General features: G+C 43.8%; 1 pseudogene; it reads right to left on the bottom strand.

The window, feature by feature from the left end:
• Positions 1–653: 653 nt before the first annotated feature.
• LOC137862464 (zinc finger CCCH domain-containing protein 11A-like) lies at positions 654–11,413 on the bottom strand (annotated as a pseudogene).
• Positions 11,414–12,528: the final 1,115 nt, after the last annotated feature.

Here is a 12,528-nt window from a genome sequence, read left to right on the forward strand (position 1 = left end):
TTTAACACCCCATCTAGGAAGGATGCGTTGCATCTTATAATAAAATTGTGGACCCTAAAAATAGGGAATTGCCCCTTGGAAATGGCAGCCTGCTCTGTAGGATTGACGTGTAAGCAAGAACAATCCTGTCAAAAGGAGGGTTTATCCTTTCAATCAAGGCTTTGGAGCCCAAGGAAGAGGCTTTCTGCCTTAATATGTGACTCCAGGGCCTAAAAAGAATGCTTTGGGCCCTAAAACTGAGAGCCTGGGTCCAAAAACGGAGGGTGTAGGTGATAAAGGCGGCTTTGGATCCCAACTATAGGCTCTCTTGTCCTGAAAACGTCCTGAAAGCTGGGTGCTTAAGAACAAGGCTGTGGTCTATACAGAGGAGCCTTGGTGCCATGCCTGTATGCTTCTCAGCTGCAAAGAAAGGGTGAGAAAAAGGCTTTGGATCCACAAAAGATGCTCTTAGCCCTGAAGTGAAGGGGTAATAGGGCAGAAGTCCCCGTGAAGTCCTTCGGCACGATGAAGGCCTGCGTGAGCTCCAGCAGCAGTTTTGTCAGTGGAGGTTTTCCCTGGTGGGGCCGGGGTGTCACAGCACACACACACACACACACACACACACAGAAGCGTGTTTTTGTCCAAACATTAAGTATTTACAACAAATTCGACAAGCGCTTTTCCTCTACCAGCAGCAAATGCCTGAGGGCCCCCACAGCTTCACAAATCATAGCGGGAAGAGCCTACCGTGCCGCGAAAAGGTCGGAAAATAATTCAAAATTGATCTGCTAGGGGAAAAAAAATGCTGGCTGGTGGCAGGGTACACAATACACCCGAATCTCAGCTCTGTCCTCCGCAGGGTCAGTGCCCACGCCCAAGCGCGATGCTGATGGCACCCGAACATTTGCTGTAGCAGGCAGCAGAGCCAGCAGCTCAGGGGAGCAATTTTGAAAACCAAGAGGCACTTAAACAACCCTTCATCGACCCCATGACTGCGGCAGAGTCCCGACTGCTCGCCCCGGAGTCCTCACACCAGCAAAAAGCACCAACCAAAGCCTGGGGGAACTTTGGTACAGCACAAGAGAAGGGAGTGGGGGTAGCAGAGCCGCATGGCAGAGCTGCTGCTTTTCACCATTTGATCATCCCTGATAACTGAAAGTAAGGCTGGGTGGGCTGACCCCCACCCCCACTCCTGGCAGCAAGCTCAGTCCACAACACACTGGAATAACGATTCTGCTCCCTCCCACCCCTACAGCTTCATCATCTGACACGGGTACAGTCAAAACAATGGCATACACGAGTAAAAGTCAAGAGTTGACATAGTAACTCCAGGATTTGGCTATCAACTGTCCGAGAAATCAGAACACCGAAGCTTCACAATGTGCCCAACATCGAGTTGTGCCAAGGGGGGAAGAAGGAAGAAGCTTTACGTTTAAGCCTTCAGGGCATTGCTCCACCAGAAGATCGATTTGCAGCCACCATGGCGTGCCAATGGAGATCTTTCTGCGCCAAAAGAAGTGCTTTGTCCTCTCAATAGCGAAGGTAGCCACCTATAGTTACAGAACGGATGCACAAGCCCTTAACTCTGAGCAGCAGGAAAATTTAGGACAACTGAGTGCAGATCCTGCCAATTTCTACCAGTTCAGACTGTGCTTTAAGTCTCATTGCAAAGCCTCAGTTAGAAAAAGGATCACCTCGGGGTATCCAACAAGAAGAACAGGTTTTTTTTTGTTTTTTTTTTAATATACCATAGGACTATGCAGTTCAACTGTCAGTCATCTCGGAGAGTTCAAGGAGGAGCTCATCGTCGTCCTTCCCTAGGTCTAAGTCGATTTCGGCTTCCAGTCTGCCTCCTGAGATTTCCCAAAGTAGCTTCTCCAAATCGTCATCCACAGATAAGGGCGCGTTCCCTGTGGAACTCAGCCGGCGTGTCCGTGCCTCTTCTAGCTGGGAAGAAGCTGAGGTCGAGGTCTCCATCTGCTCCTCTAATCTTGCCGGGCTTCCAAGACGCACTTCAGGTCTTGGGAGAGCAAGAAAGAACAATCAGGATATGCCATTTCTTAACGGGAAATCCCTTTTCTGCAAACCGGCTCTTAAAACTGTAGGCAAGCCCTCCTATGCTTCAATCTTATACAGGGATTGTTATCAATCAACCCAGGGCTACATTTAGAGCCCGATGTGTTACCAGCTACATTTTTCAGTCTGGGGCTTTATCTGTGAAGCCAGGGCACCTGGAGTTGAGGTGGCATTCTTGAGGACCAAAAGGCAGAGGACACTACTCCTCATCTATCACCTCACGAGGAAGTAGAACTTCACCTCCTCCTCGTTCAGGTATTCAGACAACCCAAGAAGTCACTGGAAAGCTGTGCTGACTTGCGGCATTTAAAGAAAGCCTAATTAAGCAATCCTGCTAGCTGCTAGAAAGTGGTTTCAGGTGACTTATTCCTTTGATGGATTTGGGCTTTAATGATCTCAGAACCCTCCTTTTTTCCCCACATGTGACTGAACTTATGTTTCCCTGGGGATATACACTGATTAAGAAAAAGAACAAGTTAGGGTTGTCACCTGTTTTGGGCATTTTCTTCAAGTCTGATGGCTGGGATGTGCTCCGGCACGTCTGAAACACCCTAGAAAGCAGCAAAACAGTATTTATGACACATGGGTAAAAGATTCCTTAATAGCTTTTTCCTCCACACTGCTTCTCCTCTGGCATTGCGGAGCCGTGGCCAAAATACAAAACCAAGGTGCTCCTGAAGAAAGTTCACATTCACCTGGAGGTTACTCATGATCTTGTGTCTTTTAAGAACATGGCATTCATGGACAAAATCCCCCCCACCAGAGAAATCACAGCATCAGAGTACCGGTTAAAGAGTGCCATTCAGCTCATAAATACAGAAGGGTTCTACAAGCATCCTGTAGACAGCTACTGGATTTCAAAGGAAACAGAAGGCCTGCAGAACGTTTGCCTTTTCCACCTTTTCTCCTAGAGGAGGGTAGAAATTTAACAAGGGATCCATCTCTGCATTAGCCCCTGGCCTTACCATGGCTGCTTTTTTGGCTGGAGGTCCCATCATGTCAGCATCCAAGGCAGTCCGGAGTTCCACAGCTCCTATGGAAGAGGGATAACTCCCAGGTGCCTTACGTTTCAGTGCCTTCTTCTTGGGGAAAGTCACTTTCCCACCCGAAGGCTTCGCAGATGTCATCAAGTTGGCTAGAGTAAAAGGAAGAGAGAACTGATACAGTCTTGCTCTGCCTCAGGAAAAATCCAGGTTCTCTTCATCATTTCCACAGTCCTTCTACACAGTTAAATGCATTTGGCCAGCAGAATTGCACCGCCATTGCCTGGATTCTCAGGAATGTTTTCCACATAGTAAACTCTGTCTACCAACAATCCATACAAAGGAACAAAGAAACCGGATAGCTACAGTAAATAAGAATCCAGGACAAGGGAAACCTCAGACACATAGCAATCCTAAGTGCAAGCTAGGTTCACAAATATAGACAGCTTTTATATTTCAAGTCCTGCTCCCTCTAGGAAAGGAAAAAGCAGCAGTTAGAGTAGGACAAGAGTGTATGCAACTGTTGTACCAGCTGCCTCTCCCTTGCAGTGATGTCCCACAGTTAAGTTGTTCTACAAAGTCCAAATTTGTAGTGTCATTTTCTACTCTCCCGTTCCTTACCTAACATCTGGCTGGCAGGAAAAGAAACAAACTAAGAAAAAGAAAGTACACACTTCGCTTCGTAGCATTGCGTGGCAAAATGCACCCAGCCAGAGTTACAGCATGAGAATTGTCATCTTCTGTCTGTATTTCAGAAGACAACCTAAGGAACTCTTAACCTTCAACACTTACTTTTAGCTTCCCGGCCCTGAAATTGAGCTGCCACTTTCCCTGCTGGTTCGGTATGAAAGAAGCCAGCAGTAGATTTGACAGCAGCTTCCTCCTTCCCAAGCTTCTCTTGTTGTTCTCTCTGTTGCCACTTCTCCCACCGTCTCTCTTCAAAGCTCTTCTCTGGACATTTAAGACTTCCACTCTGCTGAGTGGGCTAGAAGGAAAGAAAAGCAGTGCATAAATAGGACAAAAAAAAAAAAAAAATCCGTGGAGATTTCGTTAAGAAAATCTGATCAGCAATCCCTCCAAAATGGTCTTGATGTGGAACAGCATATTAATATCGTTCAGGTTACTGTTGTTTTTTTTTTCCCTAAAATTCTGCCTGTAACAAGAGCCATGCTTTACTATGGACACAGTCTGACATATCTGCAATATCCACTATGGCAAGCTTCTTTAAACAGCTAGGGTGTTCTGCTGTACATCTATTTATCACATTCTTTTTAAGCAGCAGAAAGTCATACAAGTTCCCCTAGACAGTATCCACTGACAGATTGATTTCCTTGAACACAGAACTCTGGCCTTCTGTATTAAATCCTTCATGTCTGACAGATCAAGTCAGTAAGAACAAAAAGAATGCCCTCCACGTTAACTGTGTAGATTTCAGCTGGTGCTAACAGGGTTTCTTTGTTGCTGTGGTATAAACAGACTGATTCCAAGTTTGAGGAGTACAGAGTTGTCTGGAAATGCTGCTGGCGATAGGCTTTAGACTGCACTGCAGCTCCTACCAGGTGCTGAAGGGTAAGAACACGCTCAAGACGGTGGCACATGGTGAGTAACCAAACTTGTCAGAATGATCAGAAATTGTACGAATGTATGTGTGTCTTCACAGAGGACTCACCTGTACATCAGGCACAGAGGAAAGTTTAGGAAAAGGCCGGTTCAATTCCACTGCCTTCTTTTCTTTTTTTAAAGCACCTGAAAAAGAAGAGAAAAAAAAGTTTGGTCAACGGCAGAAATAAAGAAAGCTGGGTACTTGTTTCCTTTGTGCATTTATTTCCTTGTGCCCCATGAGAGAGAGAGAGACAGGCTACAATGTGCAATCCATTCAGCAATTATCCATGAAGCAGATCCTGAGCAAACTGAACTTGCTCAAGATGGGAAGCACCTCACTGGGGCAGGCATTAAAGCATCTGTTTATGGAGCACCTGTTAGTTTTGTGCTCCATAAAGATTTCTGCTCTGCTGGGGCAGGTCCGGGTTGTGCTGAGGGAGCTGCACGAGCAGGTCTTGCCCCTGCGCTGGAATCTTCAGTTTTACCATGCCCTTCAGCCTCGGCTTTGGCTTGAGTTTCGCGTCTCTGAAGAGCTTTCTCACGACGGATTTCCTCCAGTGTTTTCACATGGATCTCTCCCATCGGCTTAGCAGCCTTCCCTGTCATCATCAAGAAATGAGGAGAAGCACCAACATTTAAAGAGAGTCCAGCAATAGTTTCAGTCTCCAACATTTGTCAGAGCACTAAGGAAAACTAATCTTGAGTGTTCCCAATAATGCATCTTAGAACAATATCCTTAGAACGACATTCTCCTCCTCCTCTGAGCCACTTGTATTTTGAAGACCAGCCCTATCCAGAGAGAACTGCTACACAGAAATGCTGCTTTACTTTAGTACTTTTTCAGACTGCATTTCAAATTCCTGCTCCTGGCAGTGGTTCTGTTCTAATCGTACGGAACGGTTCACAGAAGCAGCTAAAAACCTTGACAAGGCACAAGTAGAAAAGAAACACACACCTAGAGCCAGATTTCTGATAGTGGCTGTCAGAAGAGCTTCAGCACTCAAGCAAGAGGCATCAGTTCTTTGTTTTCGTTTCAATTAGTTTTTAGGGATGGATGAAAGCAGTCCAAGTTCATGGAAAGGAAGGAGGAGAAAGCATATTTAATATCTAGCTGTTACCTCTCTCAGTACTGGTCTGTTTCGGAGGTAATCCCAGCCTGTCCTTCAGAGACTTGGCAACTTGAACTGCAAAACAGAAAAAGAACGAATTAGGGAGGCTGCAGAATGTCAACTTCAGGTTCACATTGCAAAACAAGACAGGAAAGGGAACTTTGAATCACAGTGATTACCACCTCATCCAACATGCAAAAAGAAACATCACTGGAAAAGGACAAACAGAAAGACTAAATACAAAACCCAGGAATCCAATCCAGATGCCCGGTTAGTACCTGGATCTCTCTTGGGTGCTTTGTCAGCATTTCCCGGAGCCTCTACCTTCTTCCCCAGCCTTTCAGCAAGGCGGCGCTTCACTGGAAGGGTGCTTACATCATCTTCAGAGAAAACAAGGAATATTGTAAGAACTTTTCTTTGCAGGAAGCTTTGAGAACAGTCAACAATAAGCTTCTATTTTTCAAGCATATTTTCATAGAATTGCCTTTCAGCTGCTAAATGATTTATTTTTTTTTTTGTCCATTTCTGCAGTCAACACAGATCTCCACTGCAACGTATTTTCCTTTCACACATCAAAAATACTCTTTAATGCAGTCATATATAGAAGGCAGCACCTACGTAACAGCTCATAAAAAGTTCTTACCCGCGGAGGCTTTCCGTTTTCCTTGTCTAGCAGCAAGATCTAGTCGAACCACAGGTTCCTCCCCTAAAACAAAAGGGATTTTCTTTTTCTATTTCACAGAAACCAGTAGCCAACAGAAATATTATCCTGTTAGCCCATGTCCAAAAAAACCCCAGTCAGACACTGTTTTGACAGCTAAACCACATAAACTCATATTTTAACTATAATTAACATAGGAAAAAAATATTAATAGTCTCAGTGCTTGCTTCAAATTCCAGCTGAGATAGTAGAGAGTGAATCTGAGTCTGCTTGACAGCTATACTTTGTGCAGAACAAAGCTGCATAAGCAAGCAGAATATTATTAGGTACAAATGCTGACAAATAGTCCTTTCGAAGGTGAATGTCTACGAGTAAAAGTACTTCCACACTTTTTTCCCTTTCAAAGGCATTTGCACAGCTCTAAACAATTTATACACAAACTCCTGTCATACTGTGTCCACACCTGCCACTGGCAGCCTCTTTAATGCTTCAGAAATTGCTTCTTATATAGCACTGTCTTCTACAGCTCTTTCTTCTCCTTACTCTTCTGTTTTTCAGTTACCCCCCTATTTGCATACTGACACTTTTTTTTTCTCCTGCCACTGCACTTAACCTGAGCACCAAATCTTGCCAGTACAACCAGGGACTTTAAGCATAAAAGCACGTTTTGAACAGAAGGCAGCACCAGAAGGCTAACATGGGTGAATTGTTTTAATTATTGCTTAACCCTCCAGTTTAGGAGTAATGAAATCAAAACAAAAGCATTCACTATTACCTTTCCTGGAAGACAGTGTCACAGTTCTCACCACTGTCTGGACGTTTTCCTTTTCTAGAGCAGAAAAAATCATAGAATCAATGGGACGAAGAGAAGATCTTGAAGAACCTTCTGTTCAGAGCAACCAAAACATAAGGAAGTTTACCCAACATAAAAAACTATCAGAAAGAACAAAAAACTTTAAATTATTTGTTACTGTCCAAAATACAGCAAGCAGAGCATGTAAATAAGAGAGGTGACTAATTTGCCTCTGGTTGCCCTTTGAACTCCCATTTAGAATACCAGCTGGCTGAGAATCAGGTTGCTTGATGCCCCCAGCTAAAACTGGAAGTCTGTCCCTCAAGCAGCTCCCAGGCACCATCACCTGCCGTGAACAGGATAGGAAAGTAGGGAATATTAACTCACCACCGTGTCTCTTATTTTTTTCCTTCATCTTCTGCGATTTGATTTCCTCAAGTGTTTTTATTCCAAAATTCAGATTGCCCTCTGAAAACAGGAAACAGTTCATGAGACAGGCTTAGAGGCACTCACTGAGGACCACAGCTCCTCAGGCTTCTTAGCGCTCAGCAACTTTCTGAAGTATTTAGAATAAAGCCTGTCAACACTCCTCACAAGTGAAAGAGCCAGAGAACCAAGGGCATTTTGCCCCTCCTTTCATCCTTCAGGCTTAAAAATGTAGTTTTAATTTTAATCCATTTACACGATATTAGATCCCTCTGTCGTTAGATATGGCTTATCAACAGTGGTTGCAAGGCTGCACGTGCAGCCATTTCAACTCCACGCTGTGGCCCTGTTTTGTTCTCCAAAAGTAAAGAAAAGGAGTTCACCTTTCTGACCCAATGGGCACATGATGGTATGAATGGCAGAAATGAGATCATGGAAATAACCGAGTCCATTCAGCTCCCCTACATTTTGTTGTGTTTTTACACCACACTGCTTTTGAGTTAACTGTCAAGTTCTTCTGATTTATCCTACTAAGGTGCTGGAATACCTTGTTTAGTAGCAGTAGAACTGCCTTTGCGAGTGGAAATCACCCGTAATCCATTTTTGCCTTCCGCAGCTGGTTGCTGGACGGGAGTTTTAGTTTCTTCTCCTTCCTCAGAAAGTTGGTCTGAAGGGGAAAAATCTATTCAGTTATGCATAGACCAGATTGTTCATGATTACGTAGCTCATGCAGTGACACTTCAGCCCATGCTTCATATAAAAAACTTTGTTGCTCTTTTGTTTTGTTTTGTTTTTTAAACAGCTACACTGACCTGATGAACTCCTAAGTAGAATACACTAGGACAAAACATCTAGGACTCTAGATTCTCTCTGCAGCTTTAACTACTACACAACACATTGCTCTTCAGACAGAAAAAAGAAATTTCCTTCCTAGTTTCACATAGAACTTTACACAACAGACCAGCTAAAGCCAGGAGTGGTTCTAAGCTTTCCTCCAACGTTTCAGGTTCTGTCCACTGACTGCCAGACAAAGCCACCAGTGACCTGGCCACACTGCCTGCCCTATCGCTAGTCAGACCTCAGGTCATCTGTGATTTATACATTCATTTACAGCACAGATTCCTTCAAGAACCAAAGATTTACACAACCATTTACAGCACAAATTCCTTCAAGAACCAAAGATTTACACAACCATTTACAGCACAGATTCCTTCAAGAACCAAAGATTTACACAACCATTTACAGCACAAATTCCTTCCAAGAACCAAAACATGCTCACCATCATCATCTTCATCATCATCTGCACCATTGATTACAACTGGAGGGTGTGTAGGGCTTGGGACATTTTCAGAGTTTTCCACTTTCATCACCCCCTTAGCTGTGGAGAGGGATTTGACTGGACAGAAAGTTTGTTTTGCTGCAGTGACATCTGAGCCACTTTCAAAGCATCGTCCGCGGACTCAGGCGGACTTGGCAGTGTAGCTGGAGGAAGAGGAGGATCATCGGTAATATGGCAGTTTAAAACTTTGACCACAATTTGGCAAAGAGATGGTAGGAAAGGCAGATAACCCGCACAGACAACGAATTCAGCATCTCCTTTTGCCCATCCCATCACTGTTTACACCGTCAACAATGACTTCCCTTCGAACGACAACACATCTCCCTGCCACCCAGCAAAAGATGAAACAACAGGAAGCAAACTGCAAGGCAAACATCACACAAAGCCAAGAGAAGCTGAGCACGAAAGCAGAAAACAAACACCAGCAGTACACTCGGTGCAGTACACCTATGACTGCAGACCTTTTCCTGCACTCACAAATGAACAGTTACCTGATGGCCCCTACAGGATTGGCACCCACTAAGTAATACTCCAAATTAAGTCTTCAGCGCTTCAAGAAAAAGGACCTAAACTCACTCTTGCTTGGTGGGAAGAATTGTCCATCGATGTCACGTCCCTTTGCATGATGAAAAGCACAGTTGGCTTTCTGACAGCCTCCCGGCTGCTTCTCCCAGTAGCAAGGAATCTCACTGCGCTTTTTCTGAAGACAGAAAGAAAGAAAAGCTCGTGATAACACGCACCTGAGGCTTGCAAAGAGATGCGCAGCTCCAGATCATGACAGCTGTCACAACCCAGTGCTGAAACATCATTCCAAAGGTCAGTTTCTCAGTTCAGTGGAGTATTTCTGGGCATATTCACAAAGTTTGCATAAGCTGGAACCACTATGCACATTTAGATTTGTCATCATTCAGTTTGAGAAGACAGGCACTCTCAGACATCAGTTGAGGGTGGCTTAAACTAATACACCTAGGATTATACTAGCATTATTCAGAGGGAAAAAGAACATCTGAAATTGCCTAGGTTAACCCTGTCTAGAACTACTTCTTGGACACTTAGTTCTTCTGCACCTTTAACTTTCCCCACTTCCTACCCCAGGCAGCTAGAACAGCGTTATCTGAAGGATTTTATTTCCCTCTGCTTCCTCCCACCCCCTCTCTTGGTAACAGAAACCAGTATGGTTTTGAAGCAAACGAATCTATCCTGCACAAGCACAATCAGTACACCTACGGCACTGAAAAATGCTTTTGTTGATTGATTTTGAGAACACATCGTTAGGCACTCACGTCAATTTCCATGTGTCTGAATCGGCAGACGTTCCTGAGACAACGACCCTCCTGCCACAGCTTGCAGACCGTCTCATTGCCCAGAGCAGCTTCGCAGTGGCGGTAGGCACATTTGTCTCCCTGGAACCAAAAGGAAACCAACAAGGAAAATAGAGTACAGCCTCAAAAATGGCCATGCTGCTGCCTAAGGTTGCTACAACTGAATTCAGAATCTATCTGGTTCTCAAGTTAACCAAAGACCAGTGTGCTTCCTCCTCCTCATCTACTCCTTCCTGAAAAAAATGGGGAAAAGAAAGCAAAGCAAAGGAAAGCCAGCCATACCTTGGTACAGGTAGAATAGAAATAGAAGTAGCAATCGTCTCCTTGTTTAGACATGCCGACGAGTTCTGCTAACAAGCTCGGCTTCTCTCCACAGGGACTTCCTCTGCTCTTGGAGAGAGCTGTCTTCACCCTTGCTTGGGCTGAAAGTCTTCTACTGGCTTGTGAGCAGGGAAATCTTCTTTTGAAAAGTAACCCTCCTGAAGAAAGTAACAAGTGAAAAATAATGAGGAACCAACATTTTTCCAGCTTTCTTCAGTTCATCAAATCAAGTTATCAGTCTCTCGAAGAGAGCAAAGCCTTGAAATCAGCTGTTACATGAACTAACTAAATATGAAAGTTCCCTAAAGCTGCCAGGAGCTTTGTCAGCAAGCGTTCTCTTCCACATCCTCAATAAGATGACTTGGAGCACATCTGGAAGCCTGAAAACGGAGTCACTCCTTAAAAAACCACCTGATGATACCTGCAAGTCAATAATCAACTCTGGCTACAAATAACTTCTCTAGAACACAGTTAGGACGCATTAAACAGCACGTTGCAGGCACTGTGGGTCTTCCATTTCACCTACCTGGACAACCTCAGCAAAGTTACAGATTTTAACTTCCAGTTAACTTCTCCTGGAGGCCGAACCAAGACTGAATCCGTGAATTATTAATAAAGGGGTAGGAAGAATTTTCCCCCTCACTTTGCCAAGGGAACCTCTCATCCACAATTCAAACATAGCATGCGCTTTTAAACAGCTTATAACTAATAGAGGAAGCAAGTCCATTTGAATGCTCTCTCAGACTGGAGACAGCCAGGGTTAGTTAGCTCTTCAAAACAATAAAAAACAAAAAACAAAACAAAACAAAACAAAACAAAACAAAAAAACAAAACAAAACCAAAAAAGCTTTGAGAGGCAGGGGAATGCTCACTTTGCCAGTGGCATGGCTGCATGATACCAAGGATTTTGAATTAGTTGGATTTTTTGGAAGCAATTGGGTTTTTCTTTCTGCGCTGTAGCAAATACCACAGGTTTGCCATCACGTGCTGTTCCCTAATCCATATCTCCATCCTCATCCATTGCTGCAGGATCATGAAAGGTTAGAGAAGACGACTTAGGTCCAATTTAACAGCCAATGATTTTTCGATGAGCAGAGCTGCAACAGATTTTATTTAGCCACAAGCATTTTGTTTTTCTTTTTTCTGAGATGAAGTCAGAAATTTTAATTTTTTTTTTTTTTTAAAGACACTAAATGTCACAAAACCTGCAACCAGACCAGATAAAGTTCAAATTAGAGTGATTCTGAATCCTTTCATGAAAACGCTGCACATTTCTGTGCAAATTATTTCTGACTCTTCTGGACAAAAGTGGATGAAATAGTTCTTACAAATTAATAATCAAAAGTTGGAACCTTTTACTCACACAAACACTAGTGAATTTTCCAGGAAATGTTTTTTTGGCAGGGAATTTTCCCAAATCTAAAATAAAGAGAGGAAAAGTTGGCTTCTCATATTAGTTACTGCTTTTGACTGCTGGACAAAGGGAATAAAAACAGTAGTTAAGTGCAAGCTTTCCTTCTCTTCTTTACTATGGATAGGAATCGTCACTTCGCACCTTTAGCAACTTCAGAAACACACCCAGTGCCATGCAGGTTCCTCTGCATCTACTTCTAACAATTACTGGTGCTCCTTAGCATGGAAGTTTGACTCAAAACACTCTCCAGATTTAGCTCTTTTGACTGCCCAAGGAGCTCATCATTTTGCTTGTTGCCTTCCAGTTTCCTGAACAGACCGGGAACGCTGTTCAGAATCTGAATGGATCTGGTCTAAGGAATGGGAAGAAAGCAAAACCAAGGATACCTCGCAGCCCTAAATTCCAAAAAAGCAGTCTCATTTTAAAAAGGACCTCAAAAGCTTTTTTTTTTTAACATAGCAATCCAAGCGCTAAACCAACTGAAGTTGCCCCTGAAAGCCTGA

This window comes from Anas acuta, chromosome 11 (assembly GCF_963932015.1).
Source record: "Anas acuta chromosome 11, bAnaAcu1.1, whole genome shotgun sequence".
Taxonomy (NCBI): Eukaryota; Metazoa; Chordata; class Aves; order Anseriformes; family Anatidae; genus Anas; species Anas acuta.